This window comes from Rhagoletis pomonella, unplaced genomic scaffold, assembly GCF_013731165.1.
Source record: "Rhagoletis pomonella isolate Grant_MI unplaced genomic scaffold, Rhpom_1.0 Rhpom_scaffold_00003, whole genome shotgun sequence".
NCBI lineage: Eukaryota > Metazoa > Arthropoda > Insecta > Diptera > Tephritidae > Rhagoletis > Rhagoletis pomonella.
Window position 1 is genome coordinate 101,365,548 of NW_023458557.1, and position 22,605 is coordinate 101,388,152.

At 32.7% G+C, this 22,605-nt stretch overlaps 1 pseudogene; it reads left to right on the forward strand.

Annotated features, from left to right (window-relative positions):
* Positions 1 to 3,252: 3,252 nt before the first annotated feature.
* On the forward strand, positions 3,253 to 12,952 carry LOC118735993 (annotated as a pseudogene).
* Positions 12,953 to 22,605: the final 9,653 nt, after the last annotated feature.

Consider the following 22,605-nt stretch of genomic DNA (forward strand, 5'->3'; position numbering starts at 1 on the left):
TTATGTCTGACCTTTAATTAGGTAAGAATTACGTAACTATCTGAGACCCTCATCATCCGTGATTCCAATAATTCCAATGTTATAAAAAAATAGGGTGATTTTTTTTTTTAAATAACAATATTCTGATCCGATTCGTTTGCAGCCACGACTTTGAAAACATGATTTTTTTCAAAGTTTTCATTCCTGGAAAAAAATAATTAATTTCCATATCCACCTATTTAGCTCGCTATAAGCACAAATTTTTTCAAACCAGTCGCAGAAGAAAGTATTAAAAATGAATTACAAAAACTTAAATCGAAAAACGTTGATGACGTTACAGGGTCCCCAAATTCTGAAACAGCCAAAGGAATGAGAATGAATGAATGAATTCTTTTTAAAAAGCTTTAGAAAAACCTGACATCTGGTTTGCTTGTAAGCGCTGTTTTAACACGATCTCGCCATTATGCTAGATTATTCAAGTGAAGATGAAAGTCGGAAGAATACATGGGACATTTTCAACCCCGATGCAATTATCATTGCTTTTTATTAAATATAATGTTCCAATTTTAAAATTCAAGTGCTATGTATATAAAATAAATAGTATTCAAAATTACTAACTTTTCCGTTTTTTTATTTAGTTACCTAAATAACTTAATTTACTTGCCTATTTGTTTCTTAAAAATACTTGACATCCGCATTCGCATCCGCATGCGGATGATAGCTGTAAGACATCCGCGGATGTCTAAAATTCAACATTCGCAACATCCCTAATGCATATGTACATATGTATGTATGTACAGCTGCGAGCACTAAAATAGTAGTGTGCACTAGAGTTGTCAAACTATCGATGGCACTATCGATAGTTTCAATTTTTTTTAGACTATCAATACTCATTGATAGTTTTTTCTTATACGACTATCGATCATCTCTACCAATTATTTTGAAATTATTTGAATCTTTTGATTTGAATTAAAAATTTTATTTTTTAGTGTGATGCCGACGTCATATTCAAATATCACGCATTTAGGCCAAAATACATACATATGTTAATCATAAAGCCTGTTTTGTTTGTATAACTTGTGTTTGTTTTTGAACTTTCTAAGAGAAGAGAAGTATTTTGGCTAAGCATTTACTTAATTTTGAATGATCATAACTTTTATACGATAATATTTATTTCACTATGATCCTGTAAAAACAAAGCAACCTAACTGATTTAGCGCTATCGATAGTGCTATTGATTGATAGTTTGTCTGAAAACTTATCAAAACCATCGATGGTGTGACTATCGATAGTTTGACACCTCTAGTGTGCACTTACGGTTAACATATTTTTAAATTACTAGAAAACCAAAATAATAATTGCATTCATTACATAGAAAAACTAAAGGACGATTTCATAACTAAATTTTGGGTCAAAAGAGTTTTATTTACATAAACACTAAAAAAATTAGTTCATGTAAGATGTGTTTTCATGGAAACTACTGCGAGCAGAAAAATAGTAGTACATAACAAAAGGTTTTAAATTTGCATTAAAATGTTAATATTAATACTAAAATTTAGCACAATTACTTAGTATTTGGTAGCATGACCGTTGTTTTTAATCACTGCTGCATAACGATTTCTCTTGGCGTCTACGAGGCGTTGACATCTTTCCTGAGGTATTGACAACCATGCGCGGCCCATAGTTCGTGGTTATTTTTTAGTTTTAGATCCCATACGGGTTTCTTAAGGTTGGTCTAAAGGTTTTCTATAGTATTGAGGTCAGGAGATTGAGCTGGCCACTCTAGGACTTGAATTCCGTTGTCCCGAGACCACAATTTTGCTAGCTTACTTGTATGCTTCGGGTCGTTATCCTGCTCTGGTACCCATTTGAGTGGCATTTCCTCTTTAGCGAATGGAAGCATAACATCCTTCATGGTTTTTACGTACTTATTCTGGTCCTTGATAGTTTTTATCCAAAATATTGGGCCCCACACCATGATATGAAAAAAACATCCCCATACCATAATACTGGCCTCCATGCTTCAACGTCTTTGCAGTGTACATTGAATGATATTCCATATTTGGGGGGCGCCTTACGAACTGCCGAGCCTTTACCACCGTATATAAAAATGTTTGACTCAGCCGTCCACAGAATGTTCCTCCGCTTCCGAATAGGCCATCGCAGGTGTTGTTTGGCAAAATCTAGTTTGCGTATCACATAATTTTTTTTCAAAAGCGGTACTTTACGTGGACTTCTAGCACAAAGTTTGTGTTCTTGGAGCTGTCTCTTTACTGTGTGAACACTACATGGTAACTTTAGGCTATCCAAACTTTCTAAAGCTGACATTGTGGGACGAGTCTTCGAATATTTAATATTGATAATTCCTGCTTACCACCCCGTTTTTCAGGTTTATTTTGGTACGTTAACGTATTTCGAATTATGGAGGCTGAACATCCACCAATTTTTTCCACTGCTTTATATGTTTTCCCCATTTTTTTAATAAGGTTTTAGTAATTTCATGTTTTTCGTGACCTCGATGCAGACTTCGTACCATTAAAAATTACAAAAATGCGTTTTTGTCTATTCCGGCTAAATGTATAACAAACCAAGTCATTAAACATACTTTTCATTCCAAAAACTAAAATATTTGCAATTGAAGTTAAATTTTGCGACTTTTTCTGTTATGCGCTACTATTTCACTGCTCGCCTTAAATGCCGTTCACAACAGGGCATACTTCTAAAAAAATTAAACCGGAGCTGTTGAACGGTTTGAAATTTGCATAGAGTCAAATCATACACTAAAGATGATAATTAAAAAAAAACTTGATTCCAATATCGCGTAGTATGCGACATCAAGGGCATAATGCATCTCACAACTGCGCACTACTATTTCAGTGATTGTAACTGTATTTTGATGCGGTTTTCTTAACGAAGTGGCCAATAGCCATAGAAGTCGAGCTAATTTTAACAATCCAGCTGATGTTTAATTTTTGAATAGGAGTACTCTCCGGAAAAATATTTTTTAATGGGTTACCTTGGAATTATAACTGAAACTTAGTAAGAAATACTCAATACAAAACAAAATAATGCGATAATATTTAGGCGTAATTATATTTTAGCCTATAAAGATCGCTGCCAGTTTTCATTCATCAATAAAGTGTAGCCACTGTAGTTATTTCACTATTGGAATTTACATTCATTCTTCTTTAAATCATAATTGTTTAAATATTAAATTTTTATAAAAGTTCGCACTAACTTATTTTCGTCTCTATTTTCTACTTTCAGAAAAATACACAAATTAATTACAAAGTGTAAGACATTAAATATTCCCAAATGTAAAACTGTAATGTATTTTCAAATGATATTACAAACATACTAATAACAAATGAGGGATACGTATATTTAAGTAGTAACCGAACAGTTTTTTACATAGCAAAAGTGAAATAGAAAAACTTTTTGTAAATTTAAAGTCTTGCTAAACCCACCTTCGCAGATTTATAAAAATTATGTGTTAGAACGAGCAGTGTCAACTTGCCTCGTCTAAGGTAGGCAAATAATAAAAAGTTTACCGATTTAGCATAACTGGAAACAGAGTACAGAGTGATTGAAATTAGAATTTTGAGAAAATCAACTTGAATATAACATCTACAAAGTTGATCTGTTTTCAGTTATGCCATCAAACTATTTTATTTATATCACATTAATTTCGATTTATTTTCAGCGCTGCACTTTTGCGTCTAAAAATAGAAACGATATCAACTCATAAATAGTGAAGTACATTAAGCAACAAATAAACAGTATTATTGTCTATTCGGTGAAAGCAAGCAAAACCCAAATATTTACTTTTTTGAAGACAATCATTGTTAAAAACTAAAATTTTTATATCACATATAAATCACTTAAACGTCTTTGCTAAACATTTACTTCCAAGATAATTTGTTAAATTTTCTCATATTCCGTGCTGTTTTTGTTTGTATTCTGTTTGCAACGAAAACCACATATTCAAAATAACAATATTTTCGTTTCTAAATGATGACTACCAGCGCTAACAGCAACAACATGGTCGAGGGACAACAGCAGCAAAATGGCAGTAGTGGTGGCTCCGGAGCTGGCGTTGGTAGTGGTACCGCATCAGCGGCTAATACTAATGCCAGCAATAATAACAATAACAATGCTAGTGCTATTAACAATAATATGGAAAGTGATCCAAAAACCAATTTGATTGTGAATTACCTGCCGCAAACCATGTCACAAGAGGAGATACGCTCATTGTTTGTTAGCTTCGGAGAAGTCGAAAGCTGCAAATTGATAAGAGATAAGGTGACAGGTGAGTTAAATGAACGAACATTTTTATTAACATATGTATGTATGTACTTATAAACATTTTGCCATTTGTTTGTCCTTTCGCCCAGGTCAAAGCCTTGGTTACGGATTTGTTAATTATGTTAAACAAGAAGATGCCGAGAAAGCAATAAGCTCGCTCAATGGATTGCGTTTGCAAAATAAAACCATAAAGGCACGTTATCCAGATGAATGTGTTATGTATCCACCTTTTTAAAATATAGTTTCCTCACTGCAGGTGTCAATAGCCCGTCCTAGCTCAGAATCAATAAAGGGTGCAAATCTATATGTATCTGGTCTTCCCAAGAATATGACGCAACCAGATCTCGAAATACTATTCAGTCCATATGGCAAAATAATTACCTCAAGGATTTTGTGTGACAATATCACAGGTTAGTGATTTAAATAAAAGAAAGTAGCATACAGGCCAATATACACACACATACAGTGACTCAAACAAGTGTTCACGTGTTGATTTTTTTTTTTAATATTCACAATATTTCTCAAGTTTAATTTTTTTTCTTTTTTTTCTATAGAAAAATTGTCCAAGCCTAAACCAAAACCGTATAAGTTAGGAAAATTCAACAAAATTTCATAAAAATTTTAAATCTTTTATTCTTTATGACATTTTGGGTATGTAGTTTTATAGCCTTATAATTGCAATATAATGAGGTGCAAATTTCATAATTAATTTAATATCTTCTTTTTTTTTTTGGTGACATATCTTGCCACTTTTTTCCCATATAAGCATGAATTTCTTATGAAATAAAATGCGCAAGACAGTTCGCCACAAAATTTCAAAAAATCAAGGCTTGCTTTTATAAATTGCACTTGTTATCTTGTATTGTATAGGCTATAGACCTGCATACCCAAAAATGTCGAAAGATTCACAATAAAAAGTTTGTTGATTTTTTCTAAATTTTGTATAAAGGGGTTTGGGGAGCTTTGCTGGAGTGACAGTCCTTAGCCAGATATAAATCTGGGTCGTTCCCATTACATAGACCTGACTGTAGTGGGAACGAATCTTTGATTTATATAGTTCTGGGCACGAATCGTCACATACGATAATGTATTACTCGTCACGTAAAAACTCTTCATCCCATTTAGCTTATACGACTGACGTATCAAGTAATTTTCTTTCGTATGGTTTTCGATCCGTGAACGGGTGTTATGATTCGAGCCCTGGTTAAAGCTTGGACAATATTTTATAGAAAAATTACAAAAAATTTAACTTGAACAAAATGTTGAATATTTAAGAACTAAATGAGTGTAAGTTCGGGCTAAGACGAACGATATATACGCGGCATCCCTATTAAATATACTTTTTTTTACCTTTCTGAAAACTACCGTTACGTGGTTGTTGTTGTTGTAAGTAAGCGCCGGTGATTTTTACTCCCATTTCAAATATTTTCGATAATATGTTTCGTTATAGGGCTTTCGCACGAGGCGATTTTTCAGGCCACTTTTAGTTGAAAGCAAAAATCGCCTCGTCCGAACGGCCTTTCAACTAATTGCTTTCAACAAAGTTGGTCGCCAGCCAACTTTGAGCTCGTTCAACTTTTTTTCCTTGCAACCCTGTGTTTGTTTACATTCTCTATACATACTTTTTTCTTTTTTCCTTTTTTACTTTTATTTTATCTTTCAGCTTCGCTAAAAGCACTTCTACCCACGCTTGGCTTACCAAATTTACGCCAATTGATAAAATTTTGCGATTTAAATTAATTTTAAATAATGTAAATAACAATTCGTGTTGAATTGAAAATCGCCTCGTCTGAATAGGGATAGCAACCTTTTCACTTTCAACTTTTGTTGCCTGTAAAATCGCCTCGTGCGAATGCCCTACTAGACTTAATGAGATAAACTTATATAGTCATAAGTGGGCAGTTCCACGCCCATTTTCTAAATTCTAAGAGATTATTGTGAGTACCAACTTTTAGTAAATTAGCGTCCTCAACACTAGAACGCCCGGTGTGCCAAATTTGGCACATTTAAATTTTTAATGTACACACAGTACAGTACCTAGTGTGCGAATTTGTTGTTTGTTGCAAGCGCTACGTGAGGTGGTCATCAGCGAAGCCGCGAACAAATCATAATATTTTTCATAAATAGATAAATAATAAATAAACTTTTTTTTTCATGTTCCTCAGGCGTTTAGAACAGAACTGTATAAATATTGTGCTACATTGTGAACGGGCAAATTGCGGGTTCCAATCCAAACCAAATTTTTGATATACTGGTCCAGGTCGCAGTTTACTTAGCTCAGCTCAAAAGAAATACCATGTTTTGTTAAAATATCGCAATTTTCACTCGGGTTACTGCTTAACTGGTTTATCTTTTCATTTTGAGCAGTTTGATATATATGTATGCCTATTTCTATCTCGATTCCTTTAGGCTGTTACAAACAACCATTATGTGAACAAAATTATAATACCTTTGTGCGCAAGTGCGCTCGGGTATAAAAAATCAACGCTTCGTCACTTGTTTGATACACTGTACATATGTATATACATACAGTATCGGTCATATCTATAGCACGCCATTTCAAAGTGATATTGTATGCCATTTATATTATATTTATTTATTAATTTTTAAGAATTTTCAATTAAAATTTGGTTCATTCTCAGACAAACCCCATATATACCCAAGTTTAACAATTTGTAGAAAACTTCAAAAAAGTGCAACAAAATTTCACCTAAATTTCAAATTTTTTTCTCGGAAGTGTTAGAATTTTTTTTGAGTACACAGTTTTTTAGCCCCTGCGATTTTAGTCTGATAATGTGCAAATTTCAAGTGGCTACTAATTACCGTTAATTTTTTAGAATTTTTTTTTGTCGCATTGGCTTCCATATAATGAATAAACTCAATTTATTTGTATATGGAAGAAAACCGCAACATCTTTGGCGAAAAAAATTCTAAAAAATCAACGGTTACCTTTAGCCACTTGAGACTTGCACTAAAATTGATTGGGCTATAAAACTGTGTATTCAGAAAAATTCTAACACTTCCGAGAAAAAAGTTTGAAATTTATATGAAAATTTGTTGCACTTTTTTGTAGTATTCTACAAATTGTTAAACTTGGGTTTATATGGGTTTTGTTAGAGAAAGAACTATATTTTAATTGAAAATTCTTAAAAATAAATAAATAAACATAAGTGGCACACAGTATCACTTTGAAATGGCGTGCTATAGATATGACCGATACTGTATGTATCTATGCATTTACACTCGTGTGTTTTTTTTCTGTTTCCTTGTTCTGCACGCAGAAAAAGTATTTGAAATCGACTCAAGCTATTGACTCCAAACGCCATATTTGTAAAAATTCATATTTTGATATTGTAAGCAAGAAAATTTAAAAAGGTTTTAGCAAAAAATAATGCCAACTTTTTAAATAATTTATAGAAAATGGCTATAAGAAGTATTTTATTTGATTGTAACATTTGTAAAAATATATTTAGTAAGTTTTCACTCTAAGCTAGCAACATGTTTGTGACTAACTCAAAAAATTAGACCACATATCGCTCATTTACTTCAATAGGGTCACATCGCAAAAAAGCAACAATTGAGAAAAACGGCTTTATAGTTTTGAATTCACATATCGTTACCTTAATTCTCGAAGGCCCTAACCAACACTTTTTTCGAAACTGCGTTTTTCACAGATTTTGGTAGGACATATTAAAATAAAAATTAAAGTGTTGCTACCAAAAACAACGGAGTTACATACATACCACTTTTTAAAAAGCTGTACATGTTTTGATATTCTTTTTGATTCTGTAAAATTAAAATTTATTGTTTATGGCCTTTGTGAATTAAAGTAACGGTATAAACCCATTGTAAAAATGAACACATGTTTTATTCTATTGAATGACACAACATAGAAGAAGAGGTGACTGTAATTTCTGATTATTTAGCTCAATATTTGTAATTTTTGGATTATGACACTATTTACATAAGTAAATGAGCGATATATTAAATATTTTTTACATATGCTATTTTAAAATTTCACATGATTGGCGTGAGTGGGATTTAAATCTAAAAAAACTAAATGCCATCGATTTTAATCATAAGATTACGGTTGTAAATTATTTTAACGGTACTCGCCCAAGTAATAAATATTTGTGAATTTACTTCTCAGGACTCTCAAAGGGTGTTGGCTTTATACGCTTTGATCAGCGCCATGAGGCCGATCGTGCCATTAAGGAATTAAATGGAACCATACCGAAAAATGCCACCGATCCCATAATTGTAAAATTCGCTAATAATCCTAGCAATAACAAATCGCTACAGCCTTTGGCCGCTTACTTAACACCGCAGAATGCGCGGGCTCGTGGGTTTCCTGCTGCCGCCGCGGCTGTTGGTGCAGCTGCCGCCGCTGCAGCCATACATCCTTCAGCAGCGAGCCGATATAGGCAAGTGATGTTAGATAGCTTCTTTTGAAAGTTATTTTTCGTATATAATGCTTCGCAATATCTTTCGTTCACAGCTCAGTGATTTCACGCTATTCACCATTGGCTGGTGATCTATTAGCTAACACAATGCTTCCCGGCAATCCCATTAATGGCTCCGGTTGGTGCATTTTCGTTTATAATTTGGCTCCTGAAACCGAAGAGAATGTGTTGTGGCAACTTTTTGGTCCATTTGGTGCAGTACAGTCGGTTAAGGTGAGTTGCAGTTCCATTAGAATATGTCGATGCGGCTGCTATATAGAGTTCATTTATTTTAATCGCTGCTTCCGGTACGGTAGGTTATACGCGATCTGCAGACCAATAAGTGCAAAGGTTTCGGCTTTGTCACCATGACTAACTATGAGGAGGCTGTGGTCGCCATACAATCGCTTAATGGGTATACTCTGGGCAACCGTGTGCTTCAAGTCAGCTTTAAGACGAATAAAACAAAACAAACGTAATTATTAACGAAACTAACTGCTGTTATGAATGCCACCGCCACCAAAACAATAAACCTTACAACAACACCGACACAACCCTCCCTGTTCAGTTCCAACACCACCAACAAGAACAAGAACAAGAACAAGAACACCACAACCACCACCACCACCACCACCACCACCACCACCACAACCACCACCAGTATCAGTTTCAACTCCCATAACAGCACCGAATTGACGTTGATGCATTTGAATGGCGGTGGTAGTGGTAGCCGTAAAACGAGCAACAACAACACTAACAATAACAACAAACATAACACCAACAGCAACAACAGCAGTCAGCGCAATAACAGTAACCGCCAACAGCAACAGATCCAGCAACAGCTCAATCGTAAAACACAGCTGCCACCAACAGCGACTGCAGCAGCTCGAGCGACCGACTTACAATCTCTACTAAATTTACCACCACCTCAGACACAACATCAAGCAGCGGCAGCTGCCGTTGCAGCAGCGACTCTAGCAAATGCAGCCGCCGCCGCATCATTGAGCACTTTTGGTGGCAGCGGTGGTAGTCAGCAGACGGGTGTTGGATCAACGTCAGGACGTAACACACTTCCTACTCCACCGCAGACACAGGCCCTAATAAAGACGGCCAGTAAATTCATCTACAACAAGCCACGCAATCACTTTGAGCTATTACAGCAGCGCTTGCAGATGCAACAGGAATTTGCACAACTACTGACCAGTGTTGCGGCGAGCAGTGCAGCAGCCGCTGCGGTACATCAGCAGGCACAGCAACAACAACAGCAGCGGGGACGTGGCGGTGGGGCAGGGGGGGAGCAATTTTGCGGGTACACCCAGCAGCAGTACCCGTGCGGCACAAGCAGCTGCAGCAGCTGCAGCGGCAGCCAAAAATTCACTATCTTCTCTCTTGCCTTATTCGAATTGGTTCTTCTAAGTTACTCTTCGTTTGTTCTATAAACATTTATTTAATAGTTTTAAGTAAAAAATGATAAACAATTATTAACACTGAGTTTTTGAATTTTTAACATTTATGTTAATGTTTATTTAACTGTAAGTTAATTTTATTGCGTGGAAGCAATATTTAACGAGGCAATGAAATTGCCTTGCTAAATCTGGGAACTAACGCTTAGACAATTTATTTCTTTTAGATATCACCAGTAACCCCATCGGGATATACATATTTATTGTTGTTAACTGAATGCGTTTGTTGTTACAGCTCTAATTTCTAAAATAAAATAATATTTGTTTAATTACCTACATTATTATTCTTAAGCTTAAATTTGAACAAGAATTTTATTTTAGTTTGCTTGGTTGTCAAAACAGATAATTTCTTTCCATTAGCATATATTTTTATGTTGCAAATTTCTGGGATGGAACGATGAGACACTGAAGTTGTTTGAATGGAATGTTCCAACAGTTGTGGAACGGCTTAACTAAACTCACTTTTTAGCATTTGAAATTTTCAAATCGAAAATTTTCAATATGCAATTTTTTACGATATCCAATTTCGTATTTTAGGAACATCATGGAACTAAATTTCGCAAGTGAATCGATGGAAGCAAATTTTAATTCTTTGCTTTGAGATATTCCGATCAAATTGAACATCTTTTAAAAAATTAGTAATACACACATTTTAATGATATTTATTGTTGAATTTCTCAAGCTGATAAACGTTCTCCGAATTCGGCGAGAAATGTTATTAATTTTCAACTGATTTGCAACTTTGGGTCAAGCCAAACCAGATTGTATAATTTTTATATGAAATTCTATTTCCTTAGAAAATATGGTTAAGTTTAACGATCTCAGTGTTTTATCAGTTTTGCTCAGCTACGGAAAATGTTTTTGATTGGAAGATAAAGAGCATTGTATTCAGTTTAAAAAAATAAGCAAAACTGCAACGGCATAATCAAAATCAAAATAATGTAAAAAACCAATTATCAGTTTTAAAGTGCACTTTATTTTACTAATTTATCAATAGCGTTAATTAAAATAGTGGGTCGTTTATGGATATCAACGCCACCTCAGTTGGGCAACGCCACTAAAATAAAAATTTGTATTATGAATAGCAACTATAGTTAAGTGAAGAATATCGAATTTTGGGGTACTTACAACCAAGATTTGAGTTTACACTTAGAAACAGTTAAAAAAAAAAATAAATACATTTTCTCAATCAAAATTTCCGCGGCAACCAGAATAATACACGCAGTTGCCAATATACTGACTCAGTTGCCCGCTTTCACTTTCCATCTGTAATACAATTTCAGCCACTGGCAACGCGACTGAAGTTCGATTGCCATCCATAATCGACCCACATAAAGTCATATAATATATATAACTTTTCTTTTGCACCTTTTTCATAAAATCTAAATTACATCATGCGTTTTTAACAACTTTCTTTCAAGGAATTTTTGTTTGTTTGTATTCTCTTACCATATATTGTAAGTAAAACACGAATTGGAACTATATTTAAAGCTGTATTGAGTATGCAGTCATTTGTACATGCATTGGTTTTTAATTATATAATAAGTATAGCCGTAGTCATGTCGGTATATTTTCCAATGCGACACATAAGTAACAATCCAGTTTTAAAAAGATCTATGACAGAGGATTATGCTCTATAAAATAAATACATATACACTTTTTCATTACCTTTTTGATGCACTCGTAGAACTAAGCAAATGAGGGGTGTATCTCTCAAAAGTTAGCATTCACGTCTTCGTTATCTACAAGTAATATAATGTATATGTAGCTTAAAAAAAATATTTAGAATAATTTGCCTAATTCAACTATGATGTTGTGAAGAAACAGCACTTTATACACATATAGATACATTAATCAATCAGTAATCTTTCTCCAAACAGCTAAATAAAAGCTATTTGCTACACTATAAATGTCTTCGTTTTATATACATACATACCTAAGAATTTTCACTTAACCTTAAATTAAAACAAGGACAATAGTCATATGTATGTACTTAAGGTAAATAAAATATAAATTAAAAATCAATTTTGTACGCAAACTAATTGTGAAACAACTGTATTATGTATGTGTACCCTTTGCAAGTGAGTTTTCGCTCATTTTCCAAATTTATCTAAAATAATGAAGAAAGAATATAAAATAATGAGAAGTATTTGTTGAAAACACATTCTATCCGTTGTAGCAAATTGTAATATAATTCCAAAATTTTGAGAGGCTAACCGATAGGCTTGCACAGAAATTTTTTTTGCATATTGCAATTGTCATATATACTATAAATTTGATTAAAAAAGCTATGTTATAGAGCTGTATTGTAAATGTGCTGCATAAAAATAACAGGGGGTGGTTTCGCACCCACCTAGATTTTATATACTTTACAACAATAAAATTCACTGAAGAATAATGGTTTTTAAACAGATAACCTAATAGTAAGCAAATGTGAAATCCTACAATAATGATTTTTGGTTGAAAAGCAATCTAAATATATACATATCCATACGTATGTATATGTATGTATGCACATATGCATATATATATTTTTTTTTTGCAAACTCAAGTTGATGGCAAAAATATTAATAAACCATTTATTGTTTGAAATATAAAAGTTTACGGATTTCTCATTGCTTATATTACTCAAACATATATTTTAGTTTTTGTTGTTTTGCTAAGTGCTATATTGAAAAATTTATGCAACTAAAATAATGAATATTATAAAAAGTGAATTATCTCAGTAGTAATATGAGAAATATGCAATAAAAATATAAAAATCTGCGAAAACTATTAGATAATTGCGTCTATTCTTTGTCCAATAATAAAGATCCAATTAAATATTTGCTCAAAAAACAATAACTCTCCATAATAATCGGAAAAATAATATATACATACTCTTGTATATAAATAATAATAATCGGAAATTGTTTAAAAACTATTTCATTTGCTTGTACCTCTTTGCATGTTTATGTTTGAAATATTATTTAAAAACGAAAATTTCAATGTGAGATTATTAACCGACTCCACAAAAACGAGAAGGTTATCAATTCTTCGGACCCCGTTTTCAATAGTTATTTTTTTTTTTAAAGGAAAGGTGTTAACCTCACAGGTGTGTCCGGTCATTGGATCATGAAGAAATTAACGATAATCTTAAATTTTTATATGAGAATTGAAGTCGGTTTTGTTTTTTGCTTAAAATTACCTGTTTTATTATATTGATATTATCTTTGTTTTCCTACGAGTCCCATATTCGAAATTCTCCTAAAAACCAATACGGCGTAATATTGATCCATTTATTAGATTTTATCGTAAGCAACAAAAGGCAAATTTTACAGGAGAGGTGTTTTTATTTCTCCCTTAAACAGTGTAACACACGTTATTTGGATTTAAATGGGCAACAACAATATTATTAAATAGCTTCAGTGCCAAACACCTAATACTGAGAAAGTTTATAAAGGAAAGGTGTTACCTCACAGGTGGTCCCATTCTAATTTGGTTTAAATCCGATCATTAGATTGTGGTGAAACACTTTGATTTAAAGGCACTTAACTTCGTAAACATAATTCACTTTTACTTTTATATTTTACTGTTCAATGATTTTTCAAAAATTTCCTTACTTTTTCTTCATTCATTATTTTGAGCCATTAAAAAATATATTGAGGTAGAACCGCTGAGAGTCACTTTTAAAATTCTTGACATTTCCAAACAATTTAATTTTTAAATTTACTCACAAACTCACACACACATTTTCAGTTTTCAATCTCAAGCAACAACAATTTCGAACAATTTCTATTTTTTATTTTCACTTTTATATGAGTTTAAAATGTTGGCAAACTTCAAAAAAAAATCATGGCCGACAAATTGAGAGAACGGTTCTACCTTGCTATGTTTTTATCATGTTTTGAGCTGTAAAAACGAAAATATTCTTTTCGGGAATAAATTAATTAATTTTGGTGTTAAATAGCTTTATTATCGATTCACAATAAGATCATGAATAGATTAACGATAATCTTAAATTTTTATATGAGAATTGAAGTCGGTTTTTTTTTTGCTTAAAAATTACTTGCTATAATACTGTTTTACGGCTACTTGAGGAGACTACGTTCTTGAAAATCTAAAGGGTTAATATTTTCAATACAACAAAATTAAAGTAACTATGTTGAAAAAAAGTGTTCCTTGATGCTTTAATGTACTCATGGGGTGTATAAATTACCGGTATATGGCATGTGGGCGTGATTTTTGTCCGAGTATAAAAAATTTGAACCGTTACAACTGTGCCAAGCTTGGTAGAAATTGGTCTGTGAAATGCTGCTTTTGGTTTGCCAATAATGAGCAACTAATTGTCAAAATTTTATTCCTCGAATGCTTGACGTATGTATGTAGGCAGAGTTGCCCGAATTTTTGGGTAGAACTTGAAGCTCTTTCACAAAAAGTAACACTGCCGCATTAATTACAGCTCCAATACACCCAAACTTTTCAAACCTAGGGTTTTTGTTTTTTTTTTGTTTGTTTTTGTTGTACCGTGTTATTCCCAACTACTTAATATGATCGTTATTTTAACCTAAGTTTTTAATTTATTCTAGCATGTGTTATAGTTTAACCCTGTTGTTTTCTTCTTACTAACGAATTTCCTTTTTTCGTTTTTAGTTTTTGCCCGCTACATTTGTGTATTACATCAATTCTTCTGCCGTTTATTAATTTTGAACATTGGTAACTTTAAATCCGCTTATAAATGCTCAACAATAATTTGGACAAGAGCATGTAAGTAGTAATTACATTTATGTTATTAATAATGGTCTTAGGGCATTATCTTTTTGTTTGAAAGACGTGTATGTAGGTTGAATATGAATACCATAACAAGTGGCATTTTAAAAATACATGTATCTATATAAAACTCAACTAAGAAATCATATTTTTAACGATGGCTAAATTTTCAGAGGAAAATCGAATACAAATCTGCATATTAGTATGGTGGACAATATTTATTGGAAGTACTTATTTCAATTAAAGGCACTTTTGATTCGCCATGAAACATTTTTATGTGAAAACTCCAACAAATTTTGCGAACAAAAGCGCGCATAAGCAAATCTGGTTTATAGTTCTATATTTTTGTATTGTTTGCTTTTCAAACTTTACTGGCACACATCGAATCTGTTCTCGTTTGCTACTTGTTAGCTTGCCAACGATTGCCATTGATTAACTCATACACAGAGCTGGGTCGTAATGAATCCTTTAGGAATTAAGTTACTACCAATTACAAATTACAAGGAATTGTAATTAGGAATCAATTCCTTCAGTCCACAGAAAAGGAATCGAGTACTTTCTCAATTCCTTAAAGTAATTTCAAATGTAATTGTTTTTTTTTTATTCCATTACAAAGAATTTCATATTGTAATTGGAATAAATTACGTGCTAGTAATGTAACTTTTTTTTCCAACTCCTTTGAAAGGAATCGCAAATGTAATTGATTTATTTTTAATTCCATTACCTGGAATTGCAAGAGTACTTTAGTTTTTTTAATTACTCAAAGGAATTGTAAAAGTAATCGAGAACGTGAAAGTTCATTCACGAATGTACAATGTGGAATTTCTGTTGTGGTCAAAGATTAAAATCGAAAGCACACATTGGATATCTTCTATGTATATCTATATATATAAAAATGTTGTGTTGTTCGTATGTCACGGTCGTCAAAACTCGAGAGTGGCTGAACCGCTTTGAATAATTTTTTTTTTTTTATATTATTCGGTATAATACCAGAACCAATGATATCGCGTTCCCACGACAGTCGGGTCTACGTAACCGGAACGACCCAGATTTATATCTGGCCAAGGACTGTCACTCCAGCAACACTCCCCAAAAAGTCTTTGGGGAATTTGTATGCTGCTACAACAACAACAACAACCAATGATATCGCAAAAATTTGGAGTGTTGCTAACTATTTTAAAGCTTTTAAACCCAATTATATTGATAAAATTATTGAAATATTACAATATGGGTATCAAGTTAAAGAGTCAAATTGACAAAAGAAATGAAATATTGCCATGTGGGTGTCAAACTACAGAGTTTTAAGAAGGCTTACTGCCGAAAATATGTTTGAGGAAGGTTGCCATCTGTTTGAAAGTTTCACAAAATTACATTGATAAAATAAATAAAATATTACAATATGGATATCAAATGAAAGAGGTTTAAGAAAGATAACCGTTGGAAATATTTTCGAGGGGGGCTGCCACCTATTTGGAAATTGTAACTCAGTTAAATTTATAAAATAAAGTATATTTAATATCTTTTAAGTATATATAGTTAAGCTTTGCATTAAAAAATTTTAAATTTTCTCCATGAGAAGAGAATTATATAAAGAAATTTTTAAAAATTTCAGATACAATTACAATATAAAATACAAATGACCCGTTTTAATAAACCTTCCCTGTTTTTCTGCCTTCAGTAGATTAAGAAATCAAAAACCTTCATTTTACTGCAACAACAGCGCACAAGCTCTTCAAAAACCACGGCAAAACATACTACTCAAAATTAATTTTACGTGTCTCGGAGTTTTTTTTATGTCGTTACAGTGTTATCATCAAAATTTAGCCATAGCAATGCAATTTGTTTATAAAACTCTTATATTACGTTCAAATTGGCCCCATTTAACTTGTTAAATGAAAAAGAGCTTTTTGGAAAACGCAATCGTCCACATTGGACATTTGGAGTTAACTTTGACGGTTATTTGATTACCAATAAACATTTGAAAAAAAAAAAATAATTCAAAATCAAGTTTTTGTGTTTCAATTTGTTTTGTGCGAATTTCTGCTTCATGATATTAACGCATACGGATCAATTAGAGACTTCAAAATGCTTAGTTCGTATGCACTATTTATCTCTGCGTACGATGAGACCTCATGGGAAATAACTAATTTCCGCATTGGCCTCTTTTTTGGCGGGCAGACATGCATACAATTTTGATATTTTTTGATAATTTTAAATTTTTAATATTTTTCAGAATATAAATTTTTTGAATGTTGAGATGTCAAATGAAAGCTTTTGGGTCTTTCTGATTGGCCGGAGCAGAAAGCTTTCCGATACAACTCTGCATTGAACTGGTTTTCAAACGAGTTAAATGATTTAACTGGTTCAATTTTCCAACAACAATTGCATGCGATTTAACTTGTTTATGAACATGTTTCGTTCACTTAACTGGTTCAAGCCCATTTAACATGTTTAGCTCGTCAATTTGAACGTAGTATTAGGAGGTAGGATGTCCAGTCCGACAGGGCTCGTAATTCAAGCGCACTCTATCCTCATTTGTAACGCAGGATACCAGTAAGAGTACTTCAAAGGCCCCAGGATGCACGCCATTTTGGTAAGAATTAAGCGTACCATAATATACGCATGGGTTAGTCCAAGAGAACAGCAGTGCCCAAGGCAGCAACAGTCCAAGCGGGTTATGCCTGCTTCGACATCTATGGGTTTCATCTGCCGCGAAGCGCGTTCGCGGTAAGATCTGGAAAATTTAACCGTTACCATATAAACTGAACAGCTACTGTTTAAGTTATTCAGTTTCCTTAAAGTCCAATTAGTAATACTAACTACTTAGGTATAAGTTATTTATTCAAGGCAGTTAGCAACCAGCCAAGAAATTTAACAAAGCTACTTCAATTCAACAGTAATATTTTTCTTTTTATAAATTTTTCGATTACTTTTTAAATTACTTTGAGGAATTGAATTCGAAAAAAATCAATTACATTTTCAATTCCTTTCAAAGGAATTTAAAAAAAAATTACATTACTAGCACGTAATTTATTCTAATTACAATATGAAATTCCTTGTAATGTAATTAAAGAAAAAAACCAATTCCATTTGAAATTACTTCAAGGAATTGAAAAAGCAATCGATTCATTTGCTGTGAACTGAAGGAATTGAATCCTAATTATAATTACTGAGGAATGTAATTGTAATTGTAATGTAATTGCATTTACCCAGCGCTGCCATACAGTGTACATAATTTTGTTAATACATAAAACCTCTGCAATAGTTCTTAGTTTTTAGACAGACGAAATCCGGTGCAATAAACTATCATTAGGAGAACCAGTCAAGTTGATATTACTTTTATTACTGAATATCGAGAGCTTATATTCAATACCCTCTATTTGCACTTTTAACAAAACTGAGATTCTGATATAAAAATCTACCTAATACTTAACTGTCATCGGTAATATTAATGCTGACCTTGTATGACGCTTGACAGAAGAATATACTATTAAATTTCAAAGTCAGAATTAACATCAGTGATGACAGGTAAGTCCCAGATGGTTTTTAACAACACAAAGTAGTTTTTGTGAAAATTGAGCTCTCGATATAGTTTTTCTATAAATTATGTACACTGCCGGAACAAAGTATTGGCACAGCAAATTTTTCACAATTTTGATTCTAATATTTTTCCGCTAACTTCGTACAAAAATATGGTTCATTCTACAACAAAAAATATAAAAATACAATTCCTAAACTTTGAGCAAAACGCGCGAAAATTCAGCAAATTTTCATGAAAATTTTCAACTTTTTAATCAGATTTTCTAGAAATTTTCTGAGTATGCAGATTTGTAGTTTAGCAAATCCGAATAGTAAATTAAAAAAAAAAAAACTTGCAAAAAAGGTTTTTGCTTCTTGCAATAAAATATATTTTTTTTAGAAAAAGTGGACATAGCAACTTTTTACTCTAACAGCCGGTTTCACCAGCAATTTGATTTGCATGGGCAACAGCATCAAATCTAGCGAGCGAAAAAAGTAGTTTTAACAATTTCATTTATTTTGAATTAGTTTAAAATTATTTAATGCCTGCATTCAAGCTAATCGCAATAATCTACATTTATAAAATCAAACATTCATATTTAGAAGTAATTCAAGACAACAAAATTTTCGAATACAACGAATAAAGTTAAAATAACACCTAACTTCAAAAAAGGAATGAATGTGTATACATGCCTATATAGACAAATTGCTCCTCCTAAATCAAAGTAAAATGAATGTAAATGCATGTTTGTGAAACTAATGTCTAAAAATAAATGAAATGAAAGTTATATTTGAAGCCAAATAGTAGTGAATTAAAAAAAAAAACTCGATTTATAAGAAATTACCGCATTTTGAAAAAAATGCAAAAATATGATACCACTAGTTTGTTACCAAAAAAAAAAAAAACAGAATACAAAAAAGCAATATAAAACCGAGATTTCGAAATAACTTAAAAGAGCATTTAAAAGCAAACACTGCTGATGTCGAATCAAATAAATAGATTTGGGTATATGCAAGTAGGAAAGATGATCAATTTTATATGACATTGACACATAAATTAAAAGCATGCATGTACGCATATCACATTAGAATGAAAAAAAAAAAACAAAATGGGGATCCCGTTAACAAATCATCAAATTATCTAAAAGACCTGCTATTAAACTAATGGCACATGCTCAGTGCTCCATCTCTTTAAAAGTGTGTTGAGTTTTCTTTACTATATACTATTTGTTGGCTTCTTGCATATACATGCATATGTTTCGCCAATAACGAGTGGAAATTTACCAATTTTTTAAGGAAATTACGTACTTATCTGCAGGCCCTGTTTTGATGAAAAACCATATTGTGTTTTTTGTTTTTGTTTTTTAAGTCTATATTATCAATAATGTATATCAGTGAATGATCGAGACGATAAACACAGGAGTATTTGTGTAATAAAACAGGTAAAAGGTCAAAATTATCGCTTTAAATATATCGCACCTTAAATCAAAAACCGTCACAGCTCAAAATTTATTTTTTTCCATAAAACAGTTTACAGACCATATGCATATCTAACGTTCACCAAAATTTCTTCCTCATCACCATACTTTAAAAACTGCTTTTGTTTTGCCTGCGCCGCTTGCGCACCATCAACAGTTTTTTGCTTCTCCTGAACAATTGGGGATTTTTTGAGTTGTGACTATTTTTGATTTAGGGTGCGATATGTATGTATTATTTATAGGGCTTTCGCACGAGGCGATTTTTCAGGCAACTTTTGCCTTCAACTCACGCAGGGTTGCACGAAAAAAAAATTGAATTGCTAAAAATATCAAAATATAAAAAAATATCAAAATATTCGCCATAAAAAGGCGTTTGCATTGTTCAACTTTGCATTCAACTTTTGCTTGAACGGCCTTTCAACCAATCGCTTTCAACAAAGTTGGTCGCCAGCCAACATTTAGCCATTGAACTTTTTTTTCGTGCAACCCTGCGTGAGTTGAACGCAAAAGTTGAACACAAAATCGCCTCGTGCGAACACCTTTTTATCAAGCTATGCATATAACCGATCTATCTGTCAATGGGCGGTCGCCACCGCTACTTGATCTTCGACATACGTCAAATAGAACATAGTCCTTTTTAAAGTGTTCTTACGCCATATGTATTTGCATTTGTAAATGTGACTTTTTCGATACGAAGGTAATTTTATATGTCTGTTAAATTCATACTATTTAACCCTTAACAACACACAAATGTCTCGCGGACATACTTTAATAAAATTAATTTCCGTATAAAACCCAAAGTTTTTATTTTTACGAAAAAAAAACATCATCTAATTTTATCACCAAGGCTTTATGCATCTACTAAACGTGAAATTAAAATATTTATAGCATCACTACACCTTTTCCAACAGTATTTCAGAAAAGGCCAAATGTATTTCAGAAAACCTCAAATGTATTTCAGAAAAAGCCAAATGAAATTCAGAAAGACACAATTGTATTTTAGAAAAGTTGAAATGATTTTGAGAAAAACGCAAATGTATTTCAGAAAGGGGCAAATGTTTTTTAGAAAAGCACAAATGTATTTCAGAAAAGCATAACTGTAGTCTAAAAATATTTTTCTGAAATACATTTGTGCTTTTCGGAAATACATTTGCCCGTTTCTGAAATACATTTGCACTTTTCTGGAATTCATTCGGCCTTTTCTGAAATACATTTGTGTTTTGCTGAACTACTGTTGGATAAGGTGTAGTTTAATATTTATAACCATTTTAGAAAAATAGTAACTCACCAACCCACAAGTGTTTAATATGTAGACACAGTAATCTCTTGTTAGATTTGATTGTGAAAGTGTAATATTTAATCTTTATTTAGTTTCAGTGCTTAAATTTATATATTTTTTTCATTGTAAAAAGTCTTGCTCGCATTTGTTTTTGTTGTACGAAGGCGACAAGGAGAAACTAATACTGGACGAAACTTAACACGTTCTTGATAAAAGCTATGGCGAAAACATGCTTAGTCAGGAGTTTGATAGCGAAGATGAGAATTACGCTGCTGGCAGCTGTTTTGAAAGTGAAAGCAATGTATCTAATAGAACCGGCATCTGAAAGCCATGGTGGACAATCGTGGAGTGTGAGTGATAATTCATCACTGCAAGAATACATTTCAACTCTTATTTATCACGGAAGAGATGGAAGACCTTGGAAATCCGAACGTGAAGCGTACGTAGTTTTACAAAACCGATGGAAACCGATCCATCTTATTGGCCCACCTGTATAAATATAGATATTTTATTGACTGCAGGTCCTAACAGGGTGGTGTGGATTTTTAGAGAATAATTTGGCCACATATTTGGAAATCCGATACTTCATGGCGCAATGGTTAAATATAGATTTACTTCGTTACTAAGATTTCTAAGATTTTATGATAAATGGCTTACACCCCTATGCTGTAATCCGTCGTAGATTCGATTTTGTTACGAATCGTAAAATTGGTATGCTGAAATCCGTGTTGTCGGATCGCAGTTTCGAAGTTCGTAGGCCAATCTTCGAAATTCGTAATGTTGCTATGCCTGAATCCGACGTAGCTGTCATTTTTATGTATTTGTCGGAAATTTTGTACGAATAGCAACTCGTGTCGGAGCGAAACAAATTGTATTAAAATATCAATAAAATAAAGTGTGGAAACGCAAAAATATGTATGTAAGTTGAAGTGTGAATAAAAAAAAATGTATTATTAAATGTTTACAAAATGATCAAGTCGACAATCACAACAAATCGCTCGCAATACGAAAAACTGGTGGAATGCATGAGCGAAAGGACATTGCCCGAGGCTTTGTAAAAGTAGTTAAAGAGGATGTGGTGGAATTTTGGGAAAGCGTTGCAAGAATTAAAGCAGCACAATATTTAGTTGAATGACCGCCCTTAAAAAGAGGGAGCATACATTTATCATTTATGCGAAATGGATCAGAACTGTCTCGTAGCAATCTCCTTTGTATATTAATGCAACAGTTGGCTGCAGCCCGTTCTTTCTCCTGAGACAAAAGTGCATCGGCCACTGAATCCATTATATTTTATTTAATTAAGGAAAAGCCTTTTCAAATACGATTAAACAATTTTTTAAATTTCACTGTTCACTTGCGATTATATTTATTTTGATTTGTTTGTGTCAAAG